The sequence below is a fragment of the Myotis nattereri genome (assembly GCF_964212035.1).
Source record: "Myotis nattereri genome assembly, chromosome: 17".
NCBI classification, from domain to species: domain Eukaryota; kingdom Metazoa; phylum Chordata; class Mammalia; order Chiroptera; family Vespertilionidae; genus Myotis; species Myotis nattereri.
In genome coordinates, this window is record NC_138092.1 from 4,038,857 (window position 1) to 4,058,222 (window position 19,366).

The window sequence follows — 19,366 nt, forward strand, 5'->3', positions numbered from 1 at the left end:
CTCCGCGATCAACCACTTTCAAGTTAGTCTTCACCGTTTTTATATCCTTCAAAACACCCTGTCAGAGCTGTCGTGACCTAAGCTCTAAGTTCCGTGCTTGCTTATTTGTTTGTTTCTCTGCACTACATTGTGAGCTCCAGGTGGGCAAGGGCCATGTCAGCTTGGGGTCTGCCCACAGTGTGTGTGTGTTGACTGGCAGAGGGGCCCAGACTGTCTAGAGGAGGGTAAGCAGGACGCCTAGAGGACAACCCGAAACTGCTGTCTTGTTCGGTAGATGGAGTTGGAAGGAGGAAGTGAGGAGGCCTGTGAGCCCAAGCCCCGTGCTGTGGGTGGGGACTGCCTTTCTGTGATTTCGGGGGAGCATGCAAGGAGCAAGGGTAGAAGAACAGCAGGAGCGCCTGCTGATGGGAAGTCGGCACTAGTCAGCCTTGACTGCAAGGGGATGACTGTCTTGGAAGGAAGGGAGTTGACTCACCTTTGCTGGAAGGTGTCAGTGGTGGCGATGAACAGCATGGGGATGGAGTAGTATACAGCCTTCCAAAGGAAGGGCATCTGGCACATGCTACAACATGCATCAACCTTGGGTGCATTATGCCAAGTGAAATAAGCCAGACACAGAAGGGAAAATATTGTGGGATTCCACTTTTATGGAGCGGGGATCAAGGAAGTCTCCCCAAAGAGCGAGTCTTGAGCCTCATCTTGAGGGATGAGAAGTTCTTCAGAAAGGCCCCCCACAAAGGGCATTACACAAGCTTTTTCCAGAAGGTTGAATTCCTTCCCTCTCTGGAAAGAACTTTCTAAGTCAACCCTTCCGTCCATCCTTTACACCCCTTTGCGACTCTGCTTTTCCTCTTTCTTCTCACCCCTTCCCTGTTCCTCACCCATGAAGGGGTAGAGAGAAGAGAAAGGTGATTAGGTGTGGAGGATAGGTGATTAGGTGTGGAGGATAGGTTGGGTGGTGAGACTGCTCTTGAAGGAGAAAGATTCCGCCAGCTCCTTCCTCTCCAACTCACAGCCTGTCACGTGATCCTTGGGTCTTTGCTCGAGGGAGACGGTGCAAAGTTGGCCCCTCTGAGCCCGGTGGTCTTTAGAATTCACATCTCCTGTCCTGAAGCCTGTGGCCGGACCTTCTGAACATGACATGGATTGAATCATGAAGACATTTTCCTGGGAGGCAGGGTTGTCGCTGTAATTCAGTGTGAAGAGCATCGGGGTGGGTGTCTGGACCCTGGACGATGGCCCAGGTGTGAACTTGGGTGAGTCCTCCGCCAATGTCGGTCCTTAATTTTCCTACTTGAAGAACCTGAAGGCTTTGACCTGTGATTCCAGCCCCACCCTTGCCTGACTGATGGGAACTGGTGTTGACCATTGATCTTTTGCTTTGCTTCCCACATCAAGCCCCCATTTCTCTCTAAGGACTGGGGAGGGAGCCAGGAGAGGTGTCTTCTCCTGGGGGTGGAGTGGTTTCCCAGAAGGGAGTGGCACGATCAGATGCGTGTTTTGTAAGGATGGCTTTGCCGCTGGGTGGGGAAGGGATGGGGTGCAGGGGCACATGTGATGGTCAGCTGTTGGCTACAGTTCAGAATGGGGCCACTTGTTGAGCTCCAGCCTTGGGCCACGAGCCTCACATAGTTCTCCAACTCATCAAATCTCTGCCGCAGCTCTGCTCAGCTGCACGGCGTTAGCCCCACGTTGTCATCGGGATCATGCTCAGAGAGGGCCATTGTCTTGTTCAAGGTCACATAGCCCGATGCAGCCAGGACCAGCCAGCCCCAAAGCCCTGGGTTTCTTCGTTGTACCAGAGGCAACACACTTCCCTCTCCCACCAGTGAGGCCCTTTTTCTCTCACACCCTCTCTGCAGCCTCCAGGAGCCTCAGGGCCAGGCTTGACATGTGTGTTCGGGAGGACTTCCTTCCTGCTCCCAATAAATGTCAAACCGAATGTTGAAAGTGACTCAGCACAACATAGAATCTGAGGGGAAAGAGCTGTGTAGAAACATTTGCAGATGGATTAAAAATCTGAGTCCACCAGCGTATGCCAGCACGCTTGGAAGTTTGGGAGATATTTTTAGACCACGAAATCCAAATGGCACAGATCGTGGGTTGGAAAGATGGAAATGCGAAGATTCGTGAGCTAGCTGTGACCAGAGGTAGCTTTGCTGAGTTTCTTTTTAGCTATAAAATAGCATTGCATAGGCAGAATCCCCTGGGTGCACACTCTTTCCCTCTTAAAAAATATTTCTCCTTCCATATCAGGAGGCCCAGGGCTCAGTAACCTGCTCTTGGAGAGATCTACATGCTGTTGGCTTTGAAGCCTCTTGACGCCCTTGGAGGCCAGTGGAGGCAGTCCTCCTGGACCAGCTGAGGATGCCAGGGAGCTTGTTTCTGGGCCCCGAGGGAGATCGAGAGCAGGCCCCATGGAGGAGTGGGCTTTCCTTGGGGCCAAGAACCCCTAGCCCCAGGGGCTGGATGACCGCCCTGACTTGAGCTGTCATCTCTCTTCTCTCTGCAGACTCTCCCCATGTGGTGGGGACCATGGTCACCCACAGCGTCTGAGCCCCGGAAACTCCCTCTGATTTCCTGTGTATCTCTGTTCCCTTTGGCTTATGTCCTCTGTCCCCAGAGAGGGACTGACCTTGTTTCTCAAGTTAGGGGCTCAGGGTCCCACAGCTGGGTGCCCCATCCCAACCTGTGCCCATAGGGGCGAGGATCAGGAGAGAGAGAGAGAGAGAGAGAGAGAGAGAGAGAGAGAGAGAGAGAGAGAGACAGCTGCTGCAAATAGGGAGCAGAGTCATTTCCCCCAAAATGGGAGGAATGCTGTTGAAAATCTTTGACAATAGCACCTGTCATGTATTGAGCATTTACATGTCACCAGGCACTTTCCCATGGGCTGCCCCTGGGTTAACTCCTCTAGTCCTCATGTCAGCTGCACGGAGTGGGGCAGATACATGGGAACTCAACATCCGATTGCCCTGCGGGGTTGTGGGGATGACAAGAGACAGCGTTTACTTGGAAGTGGCTGAGAGCGTGTCCAGCGAGTCCCACATCCTCCCGGTTAGCTTCCGTACCTTCGAAAGGTTTTCAGTTGTTTTTATTTCTGTCAGAGGGATTGTGCCCGCAGGTTTAAAAGGAGAAGCCACAGCCCTGCCCGTCTGTGGCATCCCATGCCCTGCCAGTCTTTGCCATCTCAAGCTCCCCCCTCTCCCCCCAGGCAGTGCCCATCTTTCTGTCTGTCCCCAGGCCTCCTGCAGGCCCTCTCCCCTCCTCTGAACCTCTGGATGAATCAACTCCAGGCGTTTTTATTGATTTCCTGTTCTATTTCTGCTCCTTATGGTTTCTGTTCTTTTAACAGCTTCTCTCTTCACCACCACCCTGCTTCCTCTGTACCGCCAGCCTCAGTGATGCGTGGTTCTCCCACAGCCTCTCTCCTCTCTTCCCTCTCACACCTGCGAGAGCCCTGGGGTCCTCCCTCCCTCATTCAGAGGCACCTCCTCCCCGGTGTTCTCTGCATTCTTTTCTGTTGTCTTACAATTTCTTGTCCACATCTCTTTCCCAGAAACTTTTAGCAAACCCCCTGCCCCTTTGGGGTATTTTCTCTCTTGATTGATTGACTTTAGAGGTGGGGGAAACAGAGAGAGAGAGAGATTTGTTGTTCTACTTACTGATGCGTTCATCGGTTGATTCCTATATGTGCCCTGACTGGGGATCGACCCACAACCTTGGTGCGTCGGGATGATGCTCTAACCTACTGAGCTACCCAGCCAGGGCTTTGGGCATCGTTACTAGGAACCTTTCCTGCTCATTCCGCCTTGTATTAGAGTTATTTATAGCCATGTGGTCACCAGTTTTTAAAACTCCTTTTCTTGCATACATCACCTTATGCAGCTTTCAGAACACCCCATGGCATGGATTTTTGGGGTTCTCATTTTGTGGAGGAGAGAACGGAGCATCAGAAGGATCCCACCAGGGACTCAGTCACACAGGAGAGAGGGAGGGTCACGTGCATAAGCTTGGTCAGGGCCAGGGCCCGTGGGACTCCCCTGGTTTACCCCAGCAGGTGTCTGATCCTAGGGTGGCTCAGGACATGTTTGAATGGGATTGGACAGAAGTCACAGCCCACGTAATTAGATGCACTGGACATTTCTCTCTATTATATTCTGATTTCCTGAGGCCATGCGTGTGCACAGACACATACACACATATACACACACTCTCCTACACAGCACACACATGACTCTGGCTCTCAATTCATCTCCGACATTTTTTTTAGCTTTCTATAAATCCTGATTTCTGTTGGGAGGGAGCCCACTTGTAACAAGCCATTGGTGGTTTTTGTCCTGCCGACACCCTGGGTAATTTATGGGCTGAGAGATAGAGAACTGGCCTCTTGCACTGTCAATATCGAATATACATCGCTTCCCTTACGAAATAGCTTCCACAGTTGCAGTAAATCCTTGGGAATCACCTGGCGTTAACTACAGGTTGGTGATGTGCCAGTAATTACACGTTCCCTGGGAATTTCTGCTGACATGTGGACGTATGGCTTTCATGGTGCCCCAGGACCATAGAATTGTGGAGCTGGGAGAGGGCTCTGGGATGAAGAACCTGAGCCCAAAGCGGGCCAGGGGTTTGCCTAAGGCAGTGATGGCGAACCTTTTGAGCTCACGTGTCAGCATTTTGAAAAACCCTAACTTAACTCTGGTGCCGTGTCACATATAGCAATTTTTTGATATTTGCAACCATAGTAAAACAAAAACATATTTTTGATATTTATTTTATCTATTTAAATGCCATTTAACAAAGAAAAATCAACCAAAAAAATGAGTTCGCCTGTCACCTCTGACACGCGTGTCAGAGGTTCGCCATCACTGGCCTAAGGACACACAGCTTACTACCGACAGAGGAGACCCGGATCTCTAGCTCTGTGGTCTTTCCTCCCTCATGCAGAGGCACCTCCTGGATCTCTTTGCCATCTTGAGCTCCCCCTCTCTTCCAGGCAGTGCCCATCTTTCCAGTCAGGGTGCTCTGAGGTCACGCTAATGTATGGCCTGCTGCAGTGTGCCAAGCTCTTTCGCACAGCCCTTCCCAAATTGGGCATTAATTGGGCACTAATCTCATTGGCTACAGTTCAAGCTTTGCTTGACCGGGACTGAAGGTTGACAGAGTGATGCCTGTCGTCAGCTGTGTTCACCTGCAGTAGTTGTACTAACAGTAATATCTCGCATTTATCCAATACCTTGTTGCCTGTAGCTTTCTTTAGAGCCTTACTGATTTTTAGCTCTCTCCACTGATACAGCTCTCTAATGCAGGTCTTATTATTTTACAAGTAAGGACCCCGAGGCACAGAAACGTGACATGACTAGTCCAAGTTCAATCCCAGACCCTTGGTCTGCAGAGTTCTTGCTCTCAGCCTGTGCACAGTGCAGTCTTTTCATTAGGAATCTATTCCTAATGATCTGGAATGATATTCATAATACCGTTGTGTTCTGTGTGGACACTCTCTACCCGGGATAGGGCACGTGCCCTCATCTTAGCACGAAGACACAACCCGGCCAGCGTGGCTCAGTGGTTGAGCATCCACCTATGAACCAGGAGGTCAAGGCACATGCCCGAGCTGTGGGCTCGATCTCCAGTGTGGGGCATGCAGGAGGCAGCCAATCTATGATTCTCTCTCATCATTGATGTTTCTCTCTCTCTCCCTGTCTCCCTTCCTCTCTTAAAACACACACACACACACACACACACACACACACACACACACTCAGAGTTCCCGGTGTGGAAACAGAGCTTGATGCTAGGAGTGGGTCGTGGTAGCTCTTGAGGGCAGGATGGAATACACAGGAGACGAAGAGAAAGCACCAGAAGGGGCCTGGGCTAACCCCAGTGAGAAACACTGGCTCAGTGCTTTGCCCTCGCTTTCTCAGCTCTCACACCCCGCTCCCTGGAAGCTGGGATTGATAGAGCGATAGTATCATCTCTGTGTTATAATCGGGGGTGGGGGTGGGGGGAGGGTGGGGGGGAGGTTCTAGAGCCAGAACACCTGGGTTCGGATCCCAGCCCCGGAACTTACCAGCTGTGCCACTTTGGGCAGTTTACTTAACCTCTCTGTGCCTCTCTGAGTTCTCATCTGAAGAAAAGGGACACAAATCCCCGTGCTATGAGGATTAAATTACTTAGTGTGTATAAAGAGCTGGGACTAGTGCCTGGCTAACTTAGCTTTCAAAGTAGAAGTTAAGGAAATAAAACAAATAAGTGGGGAAAAGAATCTCATAGGGGCCGGAAGACTGCACGGGGGTCCTCATGGGAACAGACCCGGCACTCCTGCAGCAACCTGCATACATTCCTCCTGCTTCCCTTGTATCTCACGCCCGTTTGCAAAATGGAGAAAACACTATAAAATGCAATGAAACATGTTCCCCAGGGGCTGTCTATGGTTTGAGATGGGTACCCCATCGGGCGGGTGCCTGTGCCGGGGAACCTGGGTGGAGGGCCCTGGGGAAGGGGCGGTGGAGGTCATGGGGGCGAAGGTGATGGCATTTGGACCCAGGCCTTTCTCCACAGGCCCAGGCTCTCCCCCTTCTCTGACATGTAGACATCTCTGTCCCGGCCCCTTTCCAAGTCCCTTTGATTCTCATTAATGCTGTGTTTCAATTAAATTATCCTGAGCTCTAGAATCTGCCCAATTAAAGAAGCAATTTTCTGTACTTTCCCTGGAAGTGACTGCTTACCTACCTGGTTCGGGGTGCCTTTAGCCGTGAACACAGCTGGGTGAATTGCTGGGGCCACTGGCTCTGATTGGTGGGCTGGGGTGGGGTGGGAGATTTCCACAAAACCTACCCGGCCTGCTCCCACCCCCTCCCCACCTTTATCTCCAAAGCCTGTGCTCATTCTCCAAAGGCCTCAGGGATTGCTCCCATTTGTAATTCTAATTTCCTTGGAAATAGGGTTAAATCGCGCATTTGTCACTCCTGTCTTCCAGGATTAGCTCCAGAGAGGAGGGTTTAAGGTTTGAGCCCCAGATAAGATCCAGCCCCCCCCCCCGCCCCCCACTTCTGCCTCCCTAGGCAGAACCTGTCTGGGGCAGAGATGCCACATTGGAGCGCAGATTCCCGAGAAGGGGTGGGGGCGGGGCGCTCTCAGTTAAAAATACCTCAAATGTGTTTTTCCTCTAAATCCAGAGGAAAGAAGAGCATGGCCTGTTAAAACTCCAGGCTGCCTGATTCTGAACAGAACAGGAAGCAGGACAGCGATGTTTAAAGGGGCGAGATGCCTTCAGCAAGGGGAGTGGCCTTTCTGTCCTGGGCAGTTATTTGGGGAAGGAGGATGCTTTGGCTCTGCAGGGCCACTCGGTGACTCACTGGCCTCGCTGAGAGCAAGAGGGGCTCCCCAGGCCGAGGGACGGAGCAGGCTTTCCCGGTGAAGCCGGCGTTCAAGGAGTTTGATGTTAGAGGTTAGAGAGCCTGGTCTTGCAGCCTCTTGTTCATTCTGCAAATATAGTTAGCACCTGCTTACATGCCAGGCTCTGAGATGGGCACCGGCAAAGCCAGCAGTGAACTGAAACTGAACCGGACAACGGATGGGTCCAGGCTGCCTGTCACTATTTGAGCCAATTAAGCAGAGACGGGGTTGAATCGTGTTTGAGCATGTATTCCAATAATGCCGGCAACACGGGAGAGCAGCAGGTCACCCACAAAAGTCTACTCTGCCCCTCCTTGTAAGCCAGCTGCTTATATTGAGTAGAAGGACGAAGATTACGTGCGGAAGTAGGAAGTGCAGGCATGGGGAAGCAGGCAAAGTATAGTGGTTACAGGTTACAGGCGATGCGGGCTGGGGGGTTGCAAAGGGCGGGCGCCTCTGGGACTCCATTGTTTTGGCAACAAGGTTGTTAATCTTTCCAAGATGACGGGTAGTTCTCAGAAAAGGCAAATGGACCGCATTCCGAGGTTAAGTCCCATGTCCAGGGCGTACAACTCTCTGCCAGGTCAGAATGTGCTTTCTCTAATCAGAACAGAACAATCACGGCTAACAGGACACAATTTCTATTGCTCATAGCCCGGCCAGGATGACTCAGTGGTTGAGCATTGACCTATGAACCAGGAGATCATGGTTCCGTTCTTGGTCAAGGCACATGCCCGGGTTGTGGGCTCGAGCTAACTATAGTGTCTGGTCTCGGATGGAGACCAGTCAGGAGGCTGGGAAAGACGTTGTTGGAATCACGTGAGAATGCGGAAACTGAGCATGCTGTCCGCCCCGGTCCAAGTGCTCGACTTGAATGTATTCAGATAAATCGCTGATTGATTTAAACTCCAGACTTGAAAACAACCCCCAATATTTTGACAGATGGCAGTTTCATTTCGTCTTGGGTTTTTGCCATGTTTCTTCAATTTCTGCCTCAGGCCCTAGATGTCTTATCTGGTCACATCTCTACCACGGGCGAGCAGGGTTGCCATGGATTCTCACCCTAACCCCGATTAATTCAATTCCAGTTCCCGCCACCAACATGCACTGAGGACCTGCCAAAGGCCCGTCCCCTCTCAGGTGCTGCAGATGTTGTGATAAACAGTGTGGTCCCTGGGGGTGGGACTTTCTGTTCTGGATCAATAGAGAATTAACAGGAAAACTTTGGGCAGGAATTGGGTTAAAAGGAATCAATAGGTGTCTTACCTGTGGTTCTGAATGATTCTTACAACAACCCCATGAAGTAGATTATATTAGAATCACTCTAGAGATGGGCGAGGCTGATGCTAAGTCACGTGCTCAGTGTTGCACAATTAGTGAGGGAGAAATAGGTGAGCCGTGAATCCAGGCCCCTAGATCTAATGAAAGGCCATAGGTGGAGAGGGCTCAGCAGGTACCCGGTTGGGGAACACAGGGCTGGCCTCACCTGTTCCTCCCTCTTGGATCTCTGTGTGAGGGGGCATTGTCCAGGCTGTTGCTTCCTGGGCCCCAGCAAGAGAGATGAGAGTGCATTTCAATTGGCAGACATCACTAGTCAATCACAGGCATCACTAATAAATCATAAAATGAGTCACCCTTAGATGCACCCTCCAGGCATCACTTATACCCCTCTCTTCCCAGTGTGGAGACTGTGGGGCCTCCTGTAAGGACCACAACCACATACTTGATTAAGAAAAAGAAAAGGAAAGAATGGAATGGGAGATAGAGCTGGAAAGAGCCGAGATGCAGAGCTGGGGACAGGTGTAGAGGGACAGGCAAAGGTGTAGAGGGACAGACACACCCTGGTCCCTGGGGGGCAGGGACCAGAGGCTGACGCTCTGGGAGCGACTGAAGGAGAGCGAGCGGGCCCGGGAGCCTTCGCAAGCTGAGGCACACTAAGACGTGGGCATGATTGTGAGACTGAGCGTGGCCAGGAAGCATTGCCTGTAATTGGTCCAGGGGGAATTTTTAATAAAATCTTTAAAGCGATTAAAGGCCATTTTATTGAAAAGAGAGCTGGGCCTCTCTGGTGGAGAGAGACCAGCCTGGGCCATTTTCTGCTCAGCTGAGGCTGGGTGGGGACCTGTGGATTTGCTGCCCTCTCCCCTCCTGCCTGGGCCAGGCTGGGGCCACCCTCCCCCGGTGATTCGGGAGGGAGTGTGCACAGGGCCCAGTAGTGGCTTTGGTTTCTTTGTCTTTGCTGCTCGGACCCAAGCCTTGCTGGAATAGGGTTTTATTTTTGCGTTTTCAATTGCTGTTGCTGAGAGCAAACACGGTTTGCAGAAATTCGTTTGCTTCCAAAGAAGCTCCCTTTGGAATCAGACCTGGTAGCAGTTCAAGGGTTAATCAGGAAATAGTGCACTTATCCAAAAGGAAAGTCAGAGTGGTTTCCTTCTACCCTTCCTGAGATCTGAGACCCCAAGCTGGCCCCTCACCATGATGCGATTCTTTGATTTGGAGGAGACAGAAGGAGGAAGAGGTGGGACCTCACAGGTCATTGTTCAGTCCTTTCATTTCACAGGTAGAGAGGCTGAGGCCCTGAGCAGGGGATTGGCTAGAAGCCCAGGTTCTGTCTCCTGTTGATCAAGGGAGGGCACCCAAGCCCTCACCCTACTGCCTTGCCCTTACCCTGCTGCCTGACCCCAGCCCCTTTCCATGGCAGACATCACTAGTCAATCAGAGGCATCACTGATAAATCATGATCCTTGGCTCCCAGAGCCTTTGCAAGCAGTGCTTGGGGAGCACTAGCAACCATTTGGATTCTGCGTGTGGGCAGGTCCTCCCCAACCTCCTTGCACTGCACAGTGCTCTCCTGCTGGTGTATCTGTCTTTCTGTGTAGATCGCTTTCTAGTTTTAATCTGTGGCCCACTCCCCACTGATTAATAAGAGCACACATAATGTTAGAGTAGAAGAACTCTAACCAGTCTCTTCTCAAGAGTCCAGGTGTGGTTTGTATATGAAAGTGGGGAGTGAGAGGGAACATATGGATGGGGCAGTCTCAGCAGTTATTTATCTTTTTGCTTCCTGTTATTTGGGGGACAAGGGAGCCCCTAGGGTTACACTATAGGAATTGATGCTTTGGTGCTTTGCAAGGAAGATTTTCTCTCCTGGAAGATGAGAAAGCCATTGGTCAGAGAGCTTGGCCAAGCTCACGCAGCTGGGTTTTTAATCACCCCGTTGGTGAAGGAGGGAGCCCGGACCTAGAGTCGTAGGAAGGACTGAGCCCAGCACCCAGCCCCGGGCAGGTGGATTGCAGTCGTTTATTATTCACACGTGCTCACGGCCGAGGGAGGGGGACACCGCCCACCACCTGCAGGCCTGTGGGGGCTGCATCTGTGAATAAGCAGGGACAGGGGGAGGCAGGCTCTGTAGTGACAGGAAGGCAGGTTCCTGCGGGAGGATGTCATTGGCTCATTCGAGTAACTCTGTGGGCTGGTGGGAAACTAAAACCCGCTATTCAGGGATCAGTGGGGACTGTCCCCCTGACAAGTAGACAAGGAAGGTTGGCAGTGGTCGGCAAACTGCGGCTCGCGAGCCACATGCGGCTCTTTGGCCCCTTGAGTGTGGCTCTTCCTAAGCCTTAGGAGTACCCTAATTAAGTTAATAACAATGCACCTACCTAGATAGTTTAAATTTAAAAAATTTGGCTCTCAAAAGAAATTTTAATCGTTGTACTGTTGATATTTGGCTCTGTTGACCAATGAGTTTGCCGACCACTGGCTAGGGGACCTCATGTGCCCGTCTGTGAATGCACAGAGTAGAGAGGAGACCGTGAGGTGAGGCTGTTCAGGGCCCTCCGATTTCACCAAGTGTCAGGGCATAAGGTTGTACCCATATTTTAGGCTGTTCACCTCAGCAGGGTCAGGCAGAGCTGGGATTGGAACCCCGGCTGATGGCTCCAGAGTCTGTGGTCTAGTTCACTCTCCACGGGCCGGCGCTGTGGAATCAGCTATTGAGTGAATGGTCCTCCAGTCTCCTGGCCTGCCGGTCACTCTGAGTGCTGCGTCTGTGTTTGTGTTTCTTCACACCGGGGCATTGCGTGGTCTAACATTCATTTCCTTCTCAGTGTCTCTGAGTTTGTCACACGACGGCGGCCGGGAACCAGACATTCTAAGTGAGCTCAGGCATTATCTAAGGATCAGAGAAGGAGGAGAGCAGCCAGCGGGGCTGAACACCCGGAGGGTGGAGACCACAGATGGATGCACAGAGTGGACAGGCTGTGCCCGCCCCACTGAAATAGTTCCAGTGTGAGCGCGTGCGCGCACACACACACACACACACACACACTAGAACGGATAGACCTTCCATGAGTATTCATATGCCTGGGGATGCTAAGCCTTTACAGATGGGGTCCCCCAGGGATTCCTTTAAACAGCAAACTTCCTGGTGCATTTAATATTCCAAGTACATATGTGCTGTGTATGCACTGTGGAGATTTTGGGGTCACAGCTGTTAGGAAAGGAGATACAGCATTGGTTTGTAAAAAATAATCAGATGCTGCCCAGCTGGTATGGCTCAGTGGTAGAGCGTTGACCTATGAACTAGGAGGTCACGGTTCAATTCCCGGTCAGGGCACCTGCCTGGGTTGTGGGTTGGATCCCCAGTAGGAGGCATACAGGAGGCAGCCACTCAATGATTCTCTCTCATCAGTGTCTCTCTCTTTCCCTTTCCTTTCATCTCTGAAATCAATAAAATATATTTTAAGCAATCAGAGGAGCACATGGAACAAATAGGGGAGTAAGGACGATGACGATGATGATGACCAAAGCTTCCTGAGTGTGTCTGTGTTGCCTCTGTGCTAAGCCTTCCTTTCCCTGGCGCGTTCTCCTTTACCTTCCTAAGGACCTCTCTGAGCAGGTTACCATGTTTAAGATGAGGAAACTGTGACCTGCAGAATGTAGTTGTCTGAAGTCACCCCGCCAGCCAGTGCTGGGTGGAGTTCACAAATACTTCGCTTGCAGGGCAGTTTGAGGATGAAAGAATGTCATATATATAAAGATTTCAGAGAGGAAGGGAGAGGGAGAAAGAAATAGAAACATCAATGAAGAGAGAGAATCACTGATCAGCTGCCTCCTCCGTGCCCCCCACACTGGGGATGGAGCCGGCAACCCGGGCATGTGCCCTGACTGGGAATCGAACCGTGACCTTCTGTTCATGGGTCGACACTCAACCACTGAGCCACGCCACCAGGAGAGTAAGCCGATCTCTTGATCTTGACCCTGTGGGTTACATGCCTCTCGTCCCTCTGTGGCCAGTGTGCTGGTGCCCAGAGGAGGGCGGGTCCTGGCTGCATACCGATGTGCTGCTCTGCTTTGTGCGCATGTTGGGTCAAGGGTCTTCACCCACAGCTGTGCTTACAGTTCCTGATTTGCAGAGGCCCCTGGGCTCCCCAGGTCGAAGTTGGTGATAGTGGGCTGAATGGTAGTCCCGAAAAGGTATGTCCTGTGAAGGGACATTATTCGGGAAAAGGGTGTTTGCAGATGTAATTAAATTAAGGGTCTTAAGATGAGATCATCCCAGGTCACCTGGGTGGGTGCTGAATTCAATGACAGGTGTCCTTGTAAGAGACTCAGGAGAGACATGGGGAGGAGAGGAGAAGGCCCAGTGAGAACGGAGGCAGAGATCGGTTGGGGTGATGCGGCCACAAGCCAAAGGCACCTGGCGTCACCAGAAGCTGGTGGAGTCAAAAAAGGATTTTCCCCCAGAGCCTGCGTCAGAGGGAACGAGGCCCTGCTGACACCTCAGTTTTGGACTTCTAGCCTCCAGAACTGTGGGACACTCTCTCTCTGTTGCTTTGAGTCCCCATGTTTGTGGTACTTGGCTACGGGGGCCCCAGGACACTAGTGCAGTCATCCCCCATTATTCGAGGTTTTGCTTTCTGTGGTTTCAGTTACTCGCAGTCGAGCTCAGAACCAAAATATTAATTGGAAAATTCCAGATATTTTGAGAGAGAGAGAGAGAGAGAGAGAGAGAGACCACATTCACATAACTCTTATTACAGTATATTGTTGTAATTGTTCTGTTTTATTGTTATTGTTAATCTCTCACTGTGCCAATTTATAAATTAAACTTTAGCATAGGTTTGTATGTATAGGAAAAACCGTAGTATCTGTAGGGCTCGGTACCATTCTTGGTTTTAGGCATCTACTGGGTGTCTTGGAACATGTCCCTGCAGATAAGGGGGGACTCCCGTACACCCGTGGTGTCTCAAGTCCCTCTTCTACTGATGGGGCAGAAAGATGAGCAGCCCGAGTGCCAGAGGCCTTGGGCTCTTTCCCTGGTCTGCCGTGAATGGGCTGTGGGCCTTGGGACAATCAGTGCCTCAGTTTCCTCACCTGTAAAATGAGGGGTGGGGGGGGGTGGTCATGACGCAGTGGAACAGGGTGACCTGAGGTCGTGGTTAGCATCCCTGGAGGTATTGACAGTGTCTGAGTCTTCAAGTGGCTGAAGCATTCAGAAGGGGCAGAGGCTGGAGCACAGCGGACTCGGGAGGAAGGGCCGAGGCCACGGGCAAGGCTTCCCCTTTAGAATGTGCCACCCGGCCGGAGCCAGAGTCTGCAGCCATGTGAGTCAGCAGCCAGCCCTGCCCCTTCCGTGACCTGCTGGTTCATAGGTCGATGCTCAACCACTGAGCCACGCCAGCTGGGTGGCATCTGATGATTTTTTACAAACCAATGCCATATCTTGGCTGGGCCTGGACACAGCTTGGGGGCGAGGGTGAGTTGCTAATTGGAACCGGCTCATTCCAGTCAGGAACAGGGATGTGACTTGGTGGGAAAGAAAATGGAGAATAGCAAGCCTTCCATTTGAGATCTTTGAGATCATTTGGCTGCAAAAGCTGAGACACATTTAGGATATTCCTGCAGGTTTTTTTGTGGGGGTTTTTAGAAATCCCAGAAATAATTCTTTTGCCCTAGTTTTAGCTGTGCTCAAGATGTGGTTATAGTTAACTGAGCTATGCCATACGGTTGTTCCGTGTCCCCAAGCCACCTCCAGAGCCGCCTGTCAGTCTGCTCGGGTCCCAGTGGTGGATGGACAGAGTGGGTCAGGGTTAGGCGCCACCTGAACCCCAGCAGGTCATTGTGGCTCCCAGGCAGTGACATGGGCTCTGCCGCATGCTGCTGTGTGACTGTGGGTGAGTGACTGACTGTCTGAGCCAGTTTACTCAGCTGCACAATGGGTATCAGTCTGCCTCCCTGGGAGGCCTTGTGTTTATTCCTCACAACACCCCTGGGGGCGGAGCTATTGACCTGTTGCAGGAGGAGGCCTGGCACCAGGAGAAGTTAGCTAGCTGTCGCATGGCTGTATCTCATGGCCATAGAGTGGCGAAGCCAGACTCTGACATAAGTCAACGCTTGAGTCCACTAGCTACTCCATCATTAAGACGTCAGCCCTGCCTGGCTGGTGTCACTCAGTGATTAAGCGTTGACCCTGGATCCAAGAGGTAGCTGGTTCGATTTCCTGTCAGGGCACAGGCCCAGGTTGCAGGCTCGAACCCCAGTAGGGAGTGTGCAGGAGGCAGCTGATCAACGATTCTCTCTCATCATTGATGTTTCTGTCCTCTCCCTCTCCCTTCCTCTCTCTCTAAAAATCAATAAAAATATTTCTTTAAAAAAGACACCAGCCCCTTCTCCAGAGCAGGAAGAAGCCAGATTCTTTGTCGGATGTGGTCTGACAAAACGGGGTGCTGCCACGTCCCGTGACTCCACTGCCTGTGTGAGTAGAGGACACGGTTTGCATTTCTCTGGGGACACAGAGCGGCCAGGACAGGTCATCACTTCCATTTCTGGGACAGGATGGTGAAGCAGGTGTCTAACAGACCAGATGTAGCGTCTCCCAGGCTGTGGTTTGGGGCTTGGAGCCCTAGGTTGGCCCCCTCCCCATCTCTCCTTCCTCCCACTCGGCAGCCACTGACATTCCAGGACTTACCCCAATTCCACGGAATCAGGTCCACGTCCCAGCAACCTCTCTCCCCCAGAGTGGACAAGACCTAGTTTCTTCTACCAAACGGTGGTCTCAGGGCCGAATCCCATCAGGAGAGGCGGGAGGGGAAGCGGGTCGGCATTTGCCCATCATTAGGACCCTGGCCTCGGCCGATCCCCTGTTTGAAAATGAAATTTCATTGGCGATTCCACAGGCAGGTCTAGGCGGAGCGTCTGCCTGGGCCAGTGTCTCAAATCATGCTATCATCTCTCCTGTGTTCCAGTTTTCTCCCGTCTCCTCAGTCTCTAGCTTGGAAAACATTCTTTGGCTGAGGACAGAAGCACCGGTTGAGGAAAAAAAGACCCCCTTTTCCCCCTCCCAGGTGGTGAGCCCACCATCTGTCCCAGCTAATCCCCGTTTGGTTTCCGCCCCAGCATGCGATCATATGGTGCAATTTTGGTCCTCGCTGCTGCCTTCTCGGTCTGCGCTTTCTCCTGCTCTCCCTGCCGCTCAGAGACACTTGTTAAAAAATATATTTTTGTCGATTTCAGGGAGGAAGGGAGAGGGAGATAGAAACATCAATGATGAGAGAAAATCTTCAATCAGCTGCCTCCTGCACGCCCCACGCCGGGGAACGGGCCTGCAACCCGGGCCTGTGCCCTGACCGGGAATTGAACCTCCTGGTTCATAGGTAGATGCTCAGCCACGCTGGCCTGGCTAGACACTTTTGAATACGCCTCCTGCGGCTCATCTCCTGCTCCGCTCACTCACTTGCCCTTTTGTAACCGGTGGTTTTTAGAGAGCATTTCCCAGTTCCCAGCACTGGTTTCCTGAGAATTCTTATCGAACCATCCGTGACTAGATTGTTGGAATCCCATTTTCTTAGAGCTTTTTTGGACCAGAGCAAAACTACCATTTTACTGAACTATCTATGTGCCAGTCACAGGCATGAATGCATTTAGTGATCAAATATCTTAACATATTTTATTCATATCTATGGATACAATGAGTACAGTACTGTATGTTATATCCATGCATATGCATATATCTCAGAAAATACGGTGAGACCCTCCTCAGTATACATGTTACTGTATAAACCTTCGAAACATTCACTCTTGTTTCCTTCTGTTCAAACTTCTCTTCTAGTTCACTTCTCAAACATCACATTTGGATTAAAAGGCAGGTTTATTCCATGTGAACCCAAGCAGCATTTTGTGGGGAGGGGACCTACTATGTGCTGGTTGCAGGGCTGGAGTTACAGAGGGACGTGGGGTGGGATACTTGCCCTGGAGAAACACAGGGGCCTTCTGTGCTGGGCTTGCAGGGTCCGAAGCCACCACCAGAGAAGCAGGCACTGTCCTTGCTCCGGCTGCAGAGCCGGGTGTCGGCTGAGGCATAGGCCTACTGGGACACTCAGGTGGCAGGGGCTGGAGAGGAAGAACAAGGCAGTAGCAGCCTGGAGTCTACGTCCAGGCAGCATGTGGCTCCGGGGGGCTGACAGTCCTCCCACGAGGCCCCCCCACCCAGGGACTTCTGCACCTGCCCTGGCTTTGGGGACTTGAATCTCCTTTGCTGGGGTGAGGTGACACAGCCCAGCCAGAGGGCACCAGGGTGGCACTGGGGCCCTGCCAGGTGTCTAACAGACTGGATGCAGCGTCTCCCAGGCTGTGGTTTGGGGCTTGGAGCCCTAGGTTGGCCCCCTCCCCATCTCTCCTTCCTCTGGACTGGCAGTGTATCATGTGTGACTTAGCATTCCTCTCCTTTCTTTGTGTTGTTTTTTTTAAAAAAATACATTTTATTGTTTTTTTTACAGAGAGGAAGGGAGAGGGATAGAGAGTTAGAAACATCAATGAGAAAGAAACATCGATCAGCTGCCCCCTGCACACCTCCTACTGGGGATGTGCCCACAACCTAGGTACATGCCCTTGATGGGAATTGAACCCGGGACCCTTCAGTCCGCAGGCCGACGCTCCATCCACTGAGCCAAACCAGTTAGGGCTTCTCTCCTTCCTTATCTGTGTGTTTCTGTTTTGCCAGGGTGGATGGAATCTTGTGAGTGACCCCCAAACCGCTTGTGAAACAAGGAGGGTCATAAATTTATAACAAGCAAAACAACTGTTTGTTCTCTTGATGCATTCTTTTGCTTCATGCCTACTTTCATTTTCATTCTTCTCCTAAATGGATCAGGCCAGTTGTCCCATCTCCTTTCCCGAGATCGGTCCCTGGGGTTGGGCATTAATAACTGTTGACCTGCTAAGGAGCCCCTTCCCTTGACTCCCTCCCCAACTCTGCAGTACCTAACTGTCCATCCTCCAGAGTCATCGATTCAGCCACAGAAAACGCGACAGGGCTTCTCTGGGAGAGAAGCTGCTGGAAATAGCAGCTGCATTTGACCCAGCTGGGCTGGTGGTGGCTCAGTCATCCTGCCTGCAGGTGCTGCTATGAATGTTAAATCCAGAGCGGGGAGGGGAGGCCAGGCATTTCCCAGCTCAGCCTGTGGGGATCCCTCCCTGGGCTTTGTGGGGAGGCTCCTTCCTCCTGCAGGGGAACAAGGGCTTCCTAGCAACCAGGGGACCTGCAGGACCTGGGGCTGGTCCTGTCCCCTTTGCAGGGCCGACCCCTAATCTGTAACCTGTGAGCTGTTGTGGAAATTAAATGAAATAATACAGGCTAAGCTCCCAGCGAGGAAGGTTGTAGGAACTCAGGACAAGGTAGATGCTGCTGTTGTTATTAATGATTATTATTTCGTGTAATTGGGCCTGAGCCCAGCAGTCACAGGAGGTGCTTCTCCGGGCTGCACACCCCGCTCCGGGAGGCTGGGCCCAGCATCTCCTTGGAATGAATAATTCATCGCCCGTCTCCTTTGCTCCGAAGCAGCAGCTCCTGGCAAGCACTGCAGACGAATTCGCTTGTCATGGGTGGGCGTGGGCAGGAGCAGATGGGATTCCCCAGTCACGTGCGCCTGCAGACAGCGCGACCCACACGCGGAGGAAGCCCTGCTTCTCGGAGGAGCCGAGCAGGAACCTCAGCTTCTGAAAATGGATGCGGAGAATCTGCTGCCATATGTGGCGAGAGCTTTGTTCTGTTCTGGAGGAAAGGGGGTGTTTTCCCTCCTGCTGCATCCTTAGCAACATCTGACAGAGTTTGTTAACCATTGAGGCACCTTCTGGGGATCACAGGGTCCATTTATTTAACTCATTCCACAATCAGGCATTTCATTCCTGCAGGCCTTTGGGCCCTGTTGGGGAGAACAGAGATGAATGGAGACCCACAGAATGTCATGGAAACCTGAAGAAAGGGGTTGCTGACATAGCATAGATATTTAATCACCCTACTCTGAATGAATAACCATCACTGAAAGCTACTTATTTCAGTTTGTAGCAGTCAGGGAAGGCTTCCTGGAGGAAGTGACAATTCAATGGGCGGTTAGAGGGTGACCTGGAGTTTCTAGATGGAGATTTTGAGGCTCCCGTGAGAAAGAATGGTGTTTTCAGGACACTCTTAAGTAGATGAATGTCAGAAGGATAGGCATGAACCATGCTGTAGAGGTCCTGGCACACCGGGATGGGTTTACATAGGATCTGGTGGGAGCCACTGGCAGGTCTTGGGTGGGAGCGGCACGTGTGTGATTTGTATGATCGCAGGGGTTCTCTGGCTGCCTAGCGCAGAGTGGGTTGAGCAAAGGACATTTGGAGATTGGGAGGGAATGTGTGTGCATTCACTCATTCTTTTATTTATACAGCAAGTAGTTTTCGAATGGATACACTTTGAGGTGTAGGTGGGGTGCAGTGGTCACACAGCTGATGTGCTGAAAGGTGAGGGATGGGGAAGCCAAGGCTGCCTGTTGGATCAGATCAGGATCATTTTGCTTTAAATGAATGTGGGTGACAGAACGAAGCTCTCGGTCCAGTCGGAACCTGCCTCAGGATCCTCTTTGCAGTTGGGACCTTGCATGTTGCCCCGGCTGTGCTGCTGGGCAGCAACTGGCGGTCCTCTGAGTGCTGC

General features: G+C 51.8%; 1 protein-coding gene across 1 annotated transcript in view; it reads left to right on the forward strand.

Annotated features, from left to right (window-relative positions):
* KCNQ3 (potassium voltage-gated channel subfamily Q member 3) overlaps positions 1-19,366 on the forward strand; it is a gene marked incomplete at its 5' end in the record, with an annotated part of 163,605 nt that overhangs the window by 12,531 nt on the left and 131,708 nt on the right. The window lies entirely within an intron of this gene.